Source organism: Haliaeetus leucocephalus, unplaced genomic scaffold, assembly GCF_000737465.1.
Source record: "Haliaeetus leucocephalus isolate CR32 unplaced genomic scaffold, Haliaeetus_leucocephalus-4.0 Scaffold406, whole genome shotgun sequence".
Taxonomy (NCBI): domain Eukaryota; kingdom Metazoa; phylum Chordata; class Aves; order Accipitriformes; family Accipitridae; genus Haliaeetus; species Haliaeetus leucocephalus.
The window spans coordinates 3386710-3402791 of record NW_010972842.1 but is presented as its reverse complement, the minus strand read 5'-3'; the positions used below and the strand labels follow the sequence as shown (position 1 = coordinate 3402791).

The 16082-nt window shown below is 38.3% G+C and overlaps 2 protein-coding genes across 2 annotated transcripts in view; one reads left to right on the top strand and one right to left on the bottom strand.

Annotated features, from left to right (window-relative positions):
- The window catches only part of IMMP2L (IMP2 inner mitochondrial membrane peptidase-like (S. cerevisiae)), a 457856-nt gene that overhangs the window by 220402 nt on the left and 221372 nt on the right, over positions 1 to 16082 (bottom strand). The window lies entirely within an intron of this gene.
- Positions 13899 to 16082, top strand: part of LRRN3 (leucine rich repeat neuronal 3) — a 36122-nt gene continuing 33938 nt past the window's right edge. Inside the window, exon 1 of the mRNA XM_010574031.1 lies at positions 13899 to 14034. The gene's annotated coding sequence lies outside the window, so the exon portion shown is untranslated. The remainder of the gene's footprint in view (positions 14035 to 16082) is intronic.

Sequence of the window (16082 nt, the reverse complement as noted above, 5' to 3'; positions counted from 1 at the left end):
GTTCATATCATGTTGGAGCTTAATTTGAAAGCACCTTGTACAATGTAGAGAGCCATGATTCAAACTCAGAGCCTTACTGCTGGATCAGTATGGTCTTCCTTTCAAGCTAATTAGAATTAGGCTAATTAAGTGTTTTCAAAACCCTCTTTTGGATGTAAGGTTGTACCTTCACATGGTGTTACACTGTGTTGTATGCATTTACCACTACTTGGAACCAGCTTAGAGACCTGCCTTTTGGGGAATGAAGACATGCTCTACTATACATACATCTACAATTTACTTGTATTCATTTATATATATATATCTGTATTATACTATATGAAATTTGTTTACATACCTATATATAAAATGTGAGGATGACTAACAAAGTCTAGTATCTGATTCAAGTTCCCAAGCCACTGGAAATAAGCTCGTGTGATAACGACGTACGCCGTGGGAGCAGAGAGCAGTAAACAGCAGAATATCTTAGCCATAAGGAACTAAATTCTTAAGGTGGAATAAATGCAGATAGCAAAAGGATTTGAAACTAGAGTCGGGCCAAAGGTTCATCTAATGTCTTTCGTCCAACATGGGCTAAAAGCAGACAGAAGGTAGGATCATCCCATCAGCCAATACACTTGTGTTATCTAAAACCAAATTCACTAGAAATCCATATGCACACACAGACGTGCATGCACACACACAAAAAACCAGGACAAAAGTGGATGCAAAAACAGCATTACAGACAATTCCATCCAGGAACATATACAGTAAATTAACTGTTAATGAGCTGTATATCTCAAAAATAACTTCTTTCCTCTTTTCCTCTTTCTGAAATAGCTTGGTACTAGTATTGCTAAAGCCAAGACATGAAATTCTGATCACAATGAAATCAGCAATTCATAAAACCAACACTTTACCCAGGTTTTCACTTATATATGTTGCTCACTGTTACTTATTTTAGCTTATGGGTAATTTGCTTTCCAAGTCTATAAAAGCAGAGTTTACAAAAGGCCTTGGAAAAGTGACCATGGCATATGCAGTAATCGCTACAATGAAAGACAGCATTTCACATTTTTCATGGCTTCAAGAAAACCAGTAGTAAATTTCTCTTCATGTAATTTTAATTCTGAACCCCATAATGTAAAACATTTTATTACAACATTTATCTCATTCCCTACAAGTATGTTTGGGAAAGATTTGTCAATGAAAGTGAGAATGATTCCATGCTTCCTTGAGATGTTATCAATAAATTACTGCAAATTAGCTACCAAATAAGCCCCATGTTGCTGTTACTAAATGTTTCATTTCCACAAGCTCTTTAGAGAGCCAGTGCATTATCCCATTGAACTACTGAAATACGGAATTATGTGGTATTAAAGGTGAGGTATGAGTTTATAGAGCCTATTGAATGCTTTAAAAAATAAAGACCTATAGCCTTTCATTGTTTAAAAGCAGTTTCTCACTTTCTTTAAACCCTTTAAAAAGCCTATGAAGATTTTCACATTCACAGGATTTACACACAGGTAAAATAATAGAAGTATGGTTCTCAGAACAAAAAGATTTGCCATGTATTATAGAGCTCTTTATACTGGAGCTCTTCTGAAAGGGTTGATTAATCATACTATTTAAAGGTTGTGACACATTTATGCTCAAACTAATACAGGCAAAGCTAGTAATTCACAGTTACAAACCTGTGCAAGAGACAGCCCACATGTTGGGACACTTGGTTTTAAATTCTGGACCTTTTTGGACCCTGCCTGTTGCTCTGTGCTGAAGCCAGTTAATTCGCACATCTTAACACTATAGTGATTTGTGTGTTAAGGGGGAAAAAAAAAAAAAAAAAAAAGAGGCCTAATATGTTGTTATTTGGATTTGCTCTGAAAAGCCTATGTCATTTAAGTTGACTCAGAAGAACTATAAAAACTGTAAAGAATAAGGGTAATAATTCATATTGCACTTCTCTTTAGCCAAGATCATAAAATTTTAGACTCACTTTAAAAAAAAAAAAAGCAATCTGCAGAACATTTATTTAAAACACAGAAATAGGTGTTGACCATAAATACACTGAAGGTGTCAGGCTAATTTATAAATAAATATTTAAATGGGTTTTAGTAAATTCTGGACGTAGGTGTTCAAGCTTTATAGAGCTAAAATTTATTCAAGGCAGAGCAGCATGAAAATTTGCACAGAGAGACACTGGATATTTGGTTCCATCAACACCCTAGAACACTTGGAGTACGGTCGTGCCGATCGTGGAAAAGGTCATACTGGCATATGCCAAGTAAAAGCCGCTCTCAACCAGCTCGTCCAAGCCAGAATACCGACCTTTCACTGTTTGCCTTACAAGCTTTCAAAGCATCTACCCATGAAACAGATGCCTTGCTGCATCTCTTTCTTCCCCTCCCTTCTTCCAAGAAGAAAAACGGACTGCAGCCGTGATTTCGCCTTCCCACAGTTTAAACTGAGACATGGGGCTGCAGCCGCTGGCTCGGGGAGCGTTGCGGTGAGGGGGGCAGATGTCGGTGGGGCTGCACTTAACCTACCCCTAAGTGTTCCTCCTGCCGCCCCGCGCGCAGTCTGGATTGGGAAGAAGGGAAATCCACGTGAGCAGAGTCTATGAAGCAGGTCTTGGGCTGAGAGCTGTGTCCTGGGGTCGGATGGGGCATGTGCTGAGCCCTACTAAAGCAGAGCACTTCGGAGGGGGCTTTAAACCAAGAATACAGGAGTTTTTCTGCAACAGCCAAGGGGAGGAATAGATCCCACGCAAGCAGCGAGGGCCAGCCCTCCCTCTGACATCCTTGGAAGTGTCTGATGCATAAGACGCCTTGAAGAGGGAGCAGAGGACTGAAATCTCCATCCCTCTGGACAGAAGCTAACAAGGTCAAAGATCTCAGCAGTCAGCAGGGAAGACTTCAGAGAAAAGAAAGGTGATCTGCTTTTTCTCAAAATTAGGAGCGAGGTGGAAGAAAGCAATTGCGTGTTTTTTGCACAGCCACAAAGAGGAGGGAAAGACTGGGCACAGGGAAGATGAATCAGTGGAAAGTGAGAGTCAAAGCCTAAGGTAATTTACAGTTAGCTCGGTTTGGAATATTCAATTAAAGGCTTTGAAATGCAGTGTAGGCAGCCATGAAGAGTTTGGCTTCTCTCCAAAAGTAGCTGCACTCACACCCAGGACTGGGACAGTCTCAGGAGGGGTTAGTGGAATTAATGGAATTACTAGAATCTCCTCTCCTGGTCAAAAGTTAGTGCTCCTGCCTGACATACCAAATTATTCACCATTTAGGTTACTCTTGAGGCACATTTGTAAATGGCAATATTGAGTCTCCTTTATGTTCAGTTCAATATTCTCCATTTGACATAACAGCAGCCATGATAAAAATATGGGGCCTGAGAGGACAGTTAGGAAAATATGAGAATGAATCAGCAGATTTGATTTCTCCCTCTCCGACCCACGCATTTTAACTTGTTGGGTTTCCAGTTTGAATGTTATTACTATTTAATTAAGGTCATAACTATATGTGTTCCGGTTACTGAAAGCCTATTTGGCATAACTTTCAAATTAGCAGTAATGAGAAAAACACGCTCTTCCATCATCAAGTTTGTTACCTTGATGAACATCTCTCTAGGAAAATATGAAATGAGTTAACGTACCTGCCTATTAAAGCCACTTCAGGAGATGGCTGAACATATAGGTGGCCTATTAGCTAAAGAGAAATTCAACCTAAGGCCCAAGGAAGAAATATAGATGTATCTAAAAAGTGGATTCATTACAGCTATTTCTTACAGCTACTCATAGAAAAAGTAGATGTCAGCAAAATTAAGAGTGCTAAAAGATCACACTAAAAAAAGTTAGGCAATTTGGGGGCATTTCAATTTTGCATATAAGATGATAGGGAGGCTTATATGCATTTTTTCTGCATATAAGGCTTTTTGTGACTTCCTCGTAGCTGAGCTTAGATTATCTGTCACAGTAACCAAAAAAAAACCCAGGGGAAGATACTGAAAACTTTACCTGAACAACAGAGTGAGTTTCTATTTAGTGATCAAAGTCGCAGATGGGAACAAAACTTTGGGTGAAATCTAAGGCTTTTGGATGACAATTTGTTACAGGGAATATTATCAAGGGAATTACTATTTCCAGATCTAGAGAAGTAGAAATCAAAGACTATAATATGGATATTAGTTGCCTGTTTTCTTCTGAACTTTTTGCAGTGCCACTCAACTACTAGCATGTAGAGATAACTAAACCACTATTTTATAATGGTAAGTAAATGTAAATTACGAAACTTATATTTGCTTTATTCATACTTGCTGGGGTAAATATTGAGAAAAGCTGTTTTACCTTTGAAAAAACAGTATTCCCACCAGTTGGGGAGTTAGAAATTCCCACGCTTACAAATATTCAAGAGTATCAAAAACACTTTAATAGAATTTAGAACGTAGAGATGGGGACTGAATTTATACAGAAATCCACTAAGTGGGGTTTATCTTTGATAAGCTAAAAAGGACTGGAAAGATCTTCCTAAAATGTTATGTCTAGCTCCTTCTTTTATAGGCATGAAGCCAGCTGTTTGTAAACATACCTCTTTTATAAATATACCAATCAGTATCTTTAAAGAGGTTTTTTTGTTAGTGGTTGGTTTTGTCTGGGTTGTAGTTGTTTTGGTTTGCTCTTGGTTTTGTTTTTCTGCCCAAAGTATTTCCGCTGGAAACTTGTCCCAGGATGTGATGACTCAAACATGAAGAAAAAAAAAAAATTTTTCTAATTTCCAGACTTAAATTTAATCACAGTCACTTACACATTTTGTTCTTCTGCTAGCTTTACCTCATTGTGTACCAGCAGGATGTATTTATCAGCAGGAATCTTATTTTCTCCCTGACTCTCCTACACTATACAAGGCAAGGTTGTATAAACCCCTCTGTAATGCGGGCTCCGCTGTCATCTGAATAGTATTTAATTGCATGTGTTCCAGTTGGAGTTCACATTTTTTTTCAAGCACAAAACCACAACTGAATGAATTATTCTAAATGAGGTGTCCAAAGTGCTGCTAATTCCTTACTGCTACTGGAATAACTTTACTGGTGCATCCCAGGATCATATTTGCTTTTTTTTCACAGCTGTGCCATGCTGTCAGCTCATACTTCTTGATCGACCAGTAATAGAGAGATACGTTCTCCTCCTCAGTTATTTCTAAGTAATAAGCCCACAACTTACAGCAGAATTGCATGTTATTGGCTCCAAATGACCTTTCATTGTAGACTACTTAGAGTATAATCCCATTTCTATTATTAAAGTTCAAACAGCCTTTCTGAATGATATTCCTATGTTCCTCTGAGCTGCTTATCACAGGAAAACTTCCCTCCTTCTCCTGTTCCCACTGTCCTTTACTTCCTCCTCACAGTGATATCATCATAAAATTTACTTGGCACTAAACTATTCTTTTTATTATCTACTGCATTTTTTATTATATTTTTTACCCAAATATTTAAATTAAAAGTTATTTTAAAATGTTCTTTCCTCTTCTCTAGTAACTAGAACTACAAATTCAATTATTAACTCTTCACTGCCTCTCAGTATCAAAAGGCCCTGGTCCTCACCAGGTAAATTGACACTCTTGTATCATAACAGATGTTAGCTTTTTCTGACAGTACCTATCGCAGTTGTTTTACACAAAAAATACTGATTTCATCTCTTTTGTGATAATACTGATGGGAGTTGGAGGCTGAATACACTCTTTTGGAAACATACCAGTTACACCGTAAAGGAAATTGTCAGTATTACCAAACACTGAGGATCTTATTTCTTGCTTCAAGCATAAATTTAAGGATAATGAATAGCAATGCTTTTAGCGTACCTTGAGACATGTTGTGAATCCTTGCAGTAAGACAGTAGAAAGCAAACATAACCAGTACAGGATTGAAACAACACAAATACTCTGGAATATTAAAAATTGATATTTCTTAGCTGAGACAAATGAGTTCTTATATCTCTGTGTAATCTAAAGACATTTATTTTATTTCCCCCCAAAGTATTCAACTATGTCAAGCCAAGGACATGTCAGCTTTACCACAGCTGTCATTCTCCCTCTCATTTAACAGTCAAGGAGTTAAAGAAAATCTATATGGGACTGGCTGCTCATTAATTGTGCACACAAACACATACACAAATCCCTTCAAAGCATATTAGCTTTAAAAGTAATCTCTTGTCACCCAAAATGGCACATGAACTATGCAACGTATATTAAGAATAATTATTCATCAGACATATCGGATATCAGCTGCTGCTGATTTAAGGGTGAATTGGCAGTAACACACACACACACAATATAGAATGTATTTCTATTTTCAAAGGAAATTAACTTTCTGTAGTACTGGTTTTGTTGTCACATGACGCTACTGAGTCGTGGGGTTTGCCGGCCTTAAAAATGGGAATTTCCATCTTTGTCCTTGGTTTTCTATCCTGTTTGACAGAAAAACTAACTGATATACTAATTTATATATTGGACATGCTAAATAAGAACACTTTTTGGCCACATACTTAATTTCCCTCCAGCTCTCTGGCAATCTGTTAGATTTCTACATCTCTCTGACACTTCCAGCTTATTCGTGAACAATTCTGATCTTTAAGGAATAGTTTGGAATCGGCTCCAAGTTATTTATATATTTATACTTTAAAAACATATCCCCTCAAACCAGATTCATCTGGCTCTACTAAGGCAACCTTTTGTTTCTGAGCGTATCAGTTGAGCATACACAATTGCTAATAGAGGGGGGTTTAATTCAACTGTTAATACACGTGTTTGGTCAGCACAGAATACATGTACTATTCACGCGGGGAAAATGCGCTGCCCCCAATATAATGTAAGGACGTTTGGGTGTGTATTTGCAGTCATGTCTTAAGCTAGGAATCTTGTCAAACCAGACTCACTTTCCAAGCAAAGGTTTGGTCAACTGTTGAATACGTAGCCATCCTCGCAGCCTTGTTTTAGCCATTATCATTGGATAGTTACTTCTTTCTACTTCAATCTAATACCACATTTCATTTCAGCGAACGAATATCAGAACTCCTATTTGATACTACCTAAATGGTACACCGGATTTCTCAAGTGTCCTTACAATAGAGGCATGCAAAGTGCAGGACAAAACAACATCTGTTTTCCCTGTTTTACTTATTAATAATTTCCTTTTGGTTTTAGTAGGAACAAAACAATCAAAATGCATATATATACATCCCTCAAATAGAAAGAGATGTGTACATTTTCATAAGCTTGTCATACAATACTCTTAGGCTGCATTCCTTAAAGATGCGGTGGTTTTAAGCCTCTTTTGTTTCCTTTGCCTCTTTCTCAGTGCTATAATGCAATCCTCAGCGTTTGAGCACCAGACTCCAAATGAGAGATCTATTCAAAACATGCACAGACAAAATAAGTGGTTTCCTTAGTAATGGGAACTATGTGAAAGCCTCTGAAACAGCTCCTCCTCCAGTAAGTCATTATGTACATGATCCTTTCTACCCCCAACTTATTAATGTAAAGATAACTTTACATTTAAAGAAAAATACCTAATGTGCACCCACAGTTTTTGGCAGTCAAATTACACAGGAGAGGGGAAACATTTACTGCATTCCTAATTAAATAGTTTGTTTTTTTAATCAGGAAGGATGTTATATGTTCCAGTGATCTTTTAATTAATTTTCTAGATCTGCAAGTTGAAAAAAATTAAATTGTGCAACTCAACTACTAAGAATTGCACTTCGGTACCCATTACACTCCAATAGTTTAGTGTATTTGATTTAAACTATCATTAGGTAACCATATTCTGAAAGCACACTGCACATATCCATGCTGTTCCTTGTCACCACCAAGATAACTTCATGCTATTGATGGCATGGGAAAATTACTACAATACTTCTCTTAGTCTCAGAGTAAAAGTAACTAAAAGCAACATGACGTTCTAGTTTTAATATTTAGCTTAGTGACTCTGTTTGTACAGATTTCTAAATTGGCAATATAGCTCTTGTGCAAATAGTTATGAAAGGCAAATAATCTAGAATTGCTATTGTTGTCCATCTGTTTTTAATATTAAACCACAATAAAATGTAACAAAAATAGCAACTGTTTAGTTTCATCAAAAAAGGTAAGAAATTCAAGTCTGAGGTTCTGCCCTTGAGAAACACATGGAGGCTTGCCATATATACTTAAAAAATAATAAATGTGACATTATCAGGGAAAGTGGCTAAATTAAAAAAATTGATTCGTGGGAGAAGGAGGTTCCCTCTCACTGATCATGTATTGTTTGCCACACCGCACAGTGTTAACAGAAAAAGGGTAAACCTGTTTCAGTTAATTCTCCACAGAAAGGAAAATGGATGTAAGCAAAGAAATGGAGAAAGTCCTCTCTGTAAGGATAGAAAGCTCAAGATTTACCGCCACCCGTAAGAATTACAAGTCACAATCAGGATGAAAATTCTAGGCCTTATATTCAAATCATTACTGCCACTATTTTCTTCATCAGCTTCAGACACGGATTAGCTCAAAGAGCCACGACACTAAAAGGTATATCCCATGCACATACCGGGTCCCATGAGCAACAGGCAGATCCTTATGAAATCAGCAAAGGCATCTCGGTCTTAAAGATCTACCATTGAGAAGACCCCGATAAATGATAACCGATTGCTACAGGTTACAAAACCTGAGATGTCACCACAAGTAAGACATAGACATACTGAGATGAACTCAGGTTTAAAATGGAATACGTACACTGAGCTTGAAAACCTCTTTACAGTTCCCACATTTCATCTCCCTAATCCAGCTGCACATAAGGATTCTCTAGCTGCATTTCACTACTCCGTCTTCATCAAGATTCCCACGTGGCATTGCAAGGTTGTGGTTGCTATGCGTGACTCACTTCCAGCCTTCAGCAGATGCTGGTATGCCAGAGATTCTTGCCTATTAAAATAGAGCCAGGGCTGAAAATTAGAAGATACCGCTCTGAGTTGGACCCAATAGGTATAAAACTTGTTAAGATTTTCAGACCTCAGGCCGTTCCTGAGGAATGCTGACTATAGCTCTGGGACCTATAATGAGGAACGCAACTATAGCTCTTGCCTGGGACCTTCTCCTTTCTGTTTCATAGAACACAGTCGCTACACGAATAGACGAATTTGCTGGAATATGCAAAATCCCCTTGATCACCAAGATAAGCATCAGCTCATCACCACTGCTTTCATTCATCCCCATCACACATGATTGAATTTGCCTGTACTATATGGCTCTTTTTACTACCCGGCTCCAGATTTTGCGAACTCATATAGCACTTACTACCTACATAGCCTTTAATGAAGTAACTGGTGCTTTGTGTAGATGTGAACTTTTCCTTATGTGAAATTCTTTACAGGTTCATGGCCTAGATTTGTTTCCATCTGCTTTACCTCTATCCTATCAACACTAACTCTGAGGTCTGATAAAAGAAAGTTGGTAGCAGATTAAGTAATTTGAGCATAACCCTTTCCACTATGAAGTACAACTGTATTTAGAAACCTGAACTCATTGTTGGCAACGAGCCTTCCATCTTCAAAACAGACAAAGAACGAGAGCTAGAAATGTTGCTTTTGCTTATCATTGAAAAAATAATTCAGTTTCAGAGGGATTAATAAAAGTTACTCCTTGTCTGTATGGAAGCATAGCCCTTAGGAAAATGTCAATAGTTAGTGGCCATAATATCTAAAAATGCACATGGCTGTGTCAGGTTGACGACACTGCACTGAAAATGCTGGCAGAAGGGGGTTACATGAAGTGGTGGCACTTTTTTCTCCCTTCCAGGCAAATCACGCAACTTCCTATAATTAATAAGTCAGTTAATAAGTTAACTGATGATGCCACAAGACATGTTTCTTTGAAGCTGAGCAATTCTGGACCTTCACTCAGAAAGGAACACCTCCCCACACCTCACACGGAAGATACACTAAGGGTATGCTTCGCAGAACTGGTGAGAATTAATCTGTCAAACACCAGCTCCTCTCTTTTTTACTCTAAGGGCTACAAGAAGAAAGTGTGAAGAGCCGCCACTCAGCCCTCTTCCTTGTAGTTATGGTGCCTCAGAAACCAAGACAGGGGCACATGTAGTCGTAAGCAATAAAGATATTCAAAAAGTGTCAGCTCTTTTACACTTGGACATAACCCCTATGGATACACACTTAAAAAGAATTTTTTTAATTGCTAATTTCTGATATAAAGTGTGTGACCTCAGATTTTAAATCAAATACTTGTGGGTTTTTTTACTTTAACTGCATAGTATTTATTTCAGTTTTTAACTATACTTGCTGCATTGTAAACACAGCTTTGTCCTCAGAGCCTAAAAATACTAGAAGTGGTCACTGCTAATTCCCTGAACCACAACAAGCCTACAGGATATTAAAGCCCAAGGATGCTCCTCTTTCTATGTAATGAAAAAAGAAAAAAGTTTTTAAATCCTCTTCCACTTTTGAGAAAACTGCAGACACAGAACCACTGTATTTTAATAGCTAAGGTTTTTATGCTTCGTATTAATTGTCCATTACAAACAAATAATTACTTAGTTTATTTTCATGTGCGCTCAGTAATCAGATAAAATGCATGCTAAATAAATACCTGGAGTTAGCCTACATTACTTTCATCATCTCTCTTATCAGTCTAAGACATTTTTTTTTCTATCCTGTAACCTAATAAGCTATATATATAATTCTGGTGAAATAGATTACATTGCTATTTTAAAACCACCAAGCATCACAGTGAAATCAGCAAGAAAATAACTTAATGAACCTTAGTCATCATAATTGTATTGGTTGTAAAAGATATTTTTCTCCTGCAGAGAGTTTGAAAAAAACCTTATTCTTTAGCATTAGCTAAATTTAAAAAATTCAATTATTTCACTTTTTTATGAAACAGAACTTTATTATGATATAATAACATTTTAACTAATATGTAAATGTATGCCTATCAAGGATGTACTTTACTTGCATATATAGTCCATCACAAGAACTCACTTTCTTTATGCAAGTATACTTTAGCTGATTTAATTATTTAGCCCTCTAATTACAGAGTACATACCAATCAACCAAAATGAAGCACTTCTATAGTCTTAATTTCACATGTCAAATCGTTGAATATGTTTTTGCATGATTCTCCTGTTAACTAGAAAGCCAGATTTTGAATGAATGACAGTGAGTACGTGAGGTTGAGGTTGAAACCCAAGAAAGCTTTCATGGAGGGCCATGGTAGTCCCTACCTATTCCCTTTTCTCCAGATCTTCTGTTTCTCCATTGGTTAAGATAAGAAAAAAAGCAGTATTTAGTTGGTTTTAACAGAACGTTTTCCTATTTTCAATTTTGCCCAAACTTTTTGAAGTTTTCTTCTCTCTTACTCCACCCACCGTCCCACCCCTGCAGCACAGGTTTCTATCTTTTCTCTGTGATAGGTGTGACTAACCACACAGCAGAGATCAGGAAGGATCTCCATTTTTCCTGGGGGGGGGCTAGCATGGCAAGAAATCTTACTTTTCTGACTTTGGGTTGTGCTCCCTCAACACGTCCTGAGCGTTGTCCCATCAGACACGGGCCGTGATGCTGTGCGGCGCGGAAGGCTCATAGGTTCCCTTTGGGAAGTTTACGATGGTTTGTATTTGCAGCTCATGGTGGCAAACATTAAGTACTATCAGAGGCTCCCTGAGCCACCTCGTGTGGGCAAAGGAGACACAAGGTTTCACCAATGAGCCCTGAGGCTACAGAAAGGTGACGCGACGTCTTTCTGACTTGAGGCGTTCCCTGTCCCAACCCCAGGCAAGAAGACCTGAAAGGTAACTAAAGATGGGTCGGCCGCAGCTGCTTTTGCTACACCTCTTTAACTCACGCTAGAAAAAATGTAATGCCCGTAATAAGAGAATGGGAGAAAATGGAAGGGCCACGCAGCCTTCCTCCCACCCTAGAGTATCCCACGGATTTGCAGCCTGTCACTTAAATGCAATTATTTCATATATGAGACAGTCCTACTCAGCTGTATGAAAACTGAACAGCAGACGTCTTTAAAAAATTTAAAAAGTTGATCCCTTACTTTTAGTTTAAATGCAGTATTCAAAAACCTGAGGCAGAAGGAAAAAAACCTGCTTTATTACAGCCACAGCAATGTAAGTACCAGTGAGTTAAACAGGACTGGTTTTGCAAAATGTGTCTTAGCCAATTATAACAAACTGAAATTTATTCAAGAAGTTGGCATTACTTTAATTCACTTTTCATAATAAGTGATTTTATGAAGTGTAAAATCATTTTCTTACAGAATAAAAACAAAAATAATGCAGTCCACAATCTCAGACTCAAAGTGAATCAAAATGATATATAGCATTCATAAAATAGTAACCATTTTATAATAGAATTCTAGTGCTATTGCTGTTGCAAAAATTACATTAATTTGCGTTGTTTGCTAATCTTCAGAAATTTTTCATACTATTATTAGACAGGACGGTGAGCCTTTCTTCAAGGCAGAAGTGTGAAATGAGAACCACATCTCCCTTCAATCCACTAGAGGGTGGCCTGCCTCACTCAGGGCTGTACTACTGAATTCATGCAAGACAGCCAACGTTTCCTTCCATCTGACCTGTTGATAACCAACTCTGTATTTCACTATTGTTCATCTTCTATTACAAAGTAATTTCCTTCATAAAAAACAGTATGTATGATAAAAAACCCTTCTCCTAACAACATCTGTCTCATTTATTGTTTTGTATATATGGGAGAAGGGATGATGTATTTCAGAGTATACTTCCCTTACATTGACAAAAAAAAAATCGTAACTTATTTTACAATTTTTAAAACCTTCATAGTTTGTATGTCTTTTGTTCATAGGTACAGAATAAATAGGAAAAATAAATTCTTCACCAAAGAGTATGACACAAAGGAAGAAGGGAGAAAGAAAAGAAGGAAGGAAGGCAGGGAAGGAAAAACCTGTGCAGCCTCTTGTTTATATAATTAGACGACCATAAAAGAGAAAGTCAAGTAGACAGAGATTGAAAGAAACCGACTTTATTTAACCACCCCCTTGCTCAGTTTATTCCAAATTTTTATTTCTCAGGAAGATGTATTATTGCTCTTAATTTCTATTGATAAACATACGCAATAAAATTTAATATTTGATAAAATTTGGAAAAGGAGGAGTATGAAAAATCCTTTACTTTCTTAAGTGTAAAAAAAAAAAAAGAGCACCAAAACTGGGGGGGTGAGGGGGTATGACACATTTTTCCTGAATGGTTTCAACATGCAGTATCCTCTGAAGTACAGCAGCCTTTGCAGAACTTCAGTGATCTCTAATCAGTTGTTCTGAGCACAGAAAAGATCCTTATATACCCTTAAAAAAAATTAAAAAATTTAAAAAGGGGCTTTAAACCTCCCGAGCTGTTCTGCACAAACACAAAGCGTGCCCTGTAACTCCCACAAATCGGAAGAGCTATCTGGAAGCGCGCAAAGGCTCGTTCCGCGTGTCCGTACCCGAAGCAGCAGTGTCACGTAACAGACAGCTTCCCACGGCCAACCAGGCTCCGCGGCATCTGGGCACGCCGAACCGCCGGCTCCTCTCCGGGGAGCGCGAGGGGCTCAGTTATTAATGACCGCCGAGCAGGCAGCACCATGTCAGTGTGACAAGCGAGCGGGTGAACGATGCACCGCTAACCACCATGGAAACCAGGAGAAAGGAGAAGAGCTAGCGAGCATCTCTCTCTCCCTCTCCCCCCTCCTCCTCTCTCTCTTCCCACTGGATTGCGAGCCTCAGCCAGCCAGGCAGCAACAGCGCTCTGGCAAACGTAAGGGATCTCAGCTGGCAGCACGGAGAGTCTCTCGTGTTGTAGGATATCAATAGATACATCTTTGCATTATAGACCGTTAGACACGCTCGCACGCACGCACACACACATCTATGCACATCTCTTCAGACTCGGGCTTTAATACAAGTATGTGGCTACCTGAACTAAGGAATCAAAATTACCGAGATGCAAGAACTCCTCCAGCTCTGAAACTACTCTTATTATAGGGTAAGTTCCTCTCTATTTTCGATTTTATCCTGACTTCTATCTTAACACGTAAACTCTTCCCCCTTCCCTCTCTTTGTAAAGTTATTTTATTAGCGTATTTTCACATTTTACTTTCTGAATGGAAATGCAAATGCAATTTGCTTTTTGTGCCAGAGATAATCCAAACGTGCTTGCAAGAGTATCAGATTTGTGCGTTTGCTAGCTTGGAAGAACATCAAAGGGTAAAAAATTAGAAAGGGAGAACGTTTCCCCCGATGTTTCAGATGCAAAATCAAATTACACAGTTGCTCTGTGTTTTGAAACCAATAAAACAAGATACAGGACAGTCTCCTTTCTTCTCTCCAGCGCTAGGATTAAGGGAATGCTGTTTATGTCAGGACCTAAAAACCACTGAGCAGTGAGGCTGAATGAGCATATCGCAAACAGTTATTGAATTTCTGCCAGGCTACATCTTAAGGATTGTGGCAAATGACTTCGCTTAAAAACATCCCCTTTCCAGTCAGAAGGGACAGTGTGAATGTCTGATTACTGATGCAGCTGGAACGGACACGTTAGGTAAAAAGGATCACATTAAGCAGAAGAGTTCTAATCTTCTTTGGTAATTAACAGGATCACAGCAGGGTGCCTCTAAAGTATATTTTCATGTAAGGAGACTGTTCCAATCCATCACTGTAAAAGCTTTGCCTGTTTTAGTACAGGAAGGCTCAGAACTGTTTGTCTTTGCTTCCCATGTCTTTGTTTTCACATGTCTAGTTGGAGTTTTTGCCCAGCACTGCTGTTCAGAAAGGGAAGAACCCAACACAGGGGGACGGAGGGGGCAGTCAATGCAGGGGGCTAGAAAAAAGACAGTCATTTTCTATTTAACCGATTTAATCAACATACAATTCCATGCTAGCACTAGCGTTGCCAAATGTGTTTATGCATGTGTATGTCATTTCTTTCACGCAGTATAAGAGTACCTCAGTCTCCCTTCAGATGAAAACACATTCAGTAAAGTCCATCAGCATGGATCTCTGATTCATGCATCAGTGCAAGCCAGAGAGAGATTTTACTTTACACCATGAAAAGACAGGTTAGCTCTCTCATGCATGCCTCAAAGTGAAAAAATCCAACCTGCATCTTCCTGCATGTTTTTGTTTGCTTTTTAGAGTACTATTTCTGTATTAAAAACAGCTCAGTATTTAGATCACCCCCTTTTCTCCCCCCACCCCCTCGCTCCAGTACACCTTGGAGAACATCATAAGGAATCTGTTCCTTTGCAGCAATGCAATTATTTGCTTGCAATTTTAGAGTTACTGTGTTTTGAGAAACAAACGTTGTGGAACAACCATCAACAGATAGCCAATGGCTGTAAGCCTGCCGCCTTTCCATAAACGTCAGGAAACGGGTAGCTTAACAATATGTATGGTAAGAAGTCAATTAATTCAGGTGACCTTTGTAAATGGTGACAATAAAGCAGCTCTGACAATATGCCACAGCATTCGATATTCCCTCTGGAAAATGAATGAGCTTAAGAAGAGGTTTCCTTTTCAGAGTACAAAATGAAAGGTATTGAAGCATTAGCTCCTGCTATTGGCAAGCTTGCTTCCTCTATTTCAGACGGTCTATGAAATCTGTTTAAAGCAAGCTGGCTTATTTTATTATGTGAACCACAATCTCTGGTCCCGTTAATTAAATATCCTGTTTTCACTCACATTGCACGTGCATTTTAGTTGTTAAAACAAGAATTTCAAGCTACCGGTTTGGATTTTTACAGAATGTGCTATACAGTAAGGAGAGAAAACCTGATTCTGATCTCTTCATGCTATATGCAAAGGAGTACTCAGATGAAACTTTTTCTATATACCACGGTACCTGCTCAGCTTTTCTGAATCTTTATCCTTACTCATTTTTAATGCAAAAATTAAGCAAATATGACTAACTTCACACTAATGCACATTGGGTTTTGCCACATACACTCTAATGCGCTACTTTAAAATATTACATAGATACGTCAAAGAGTTGCAGAAAAATGTGGTCGTTCCAGTCATACATGTACAGGGAAAATA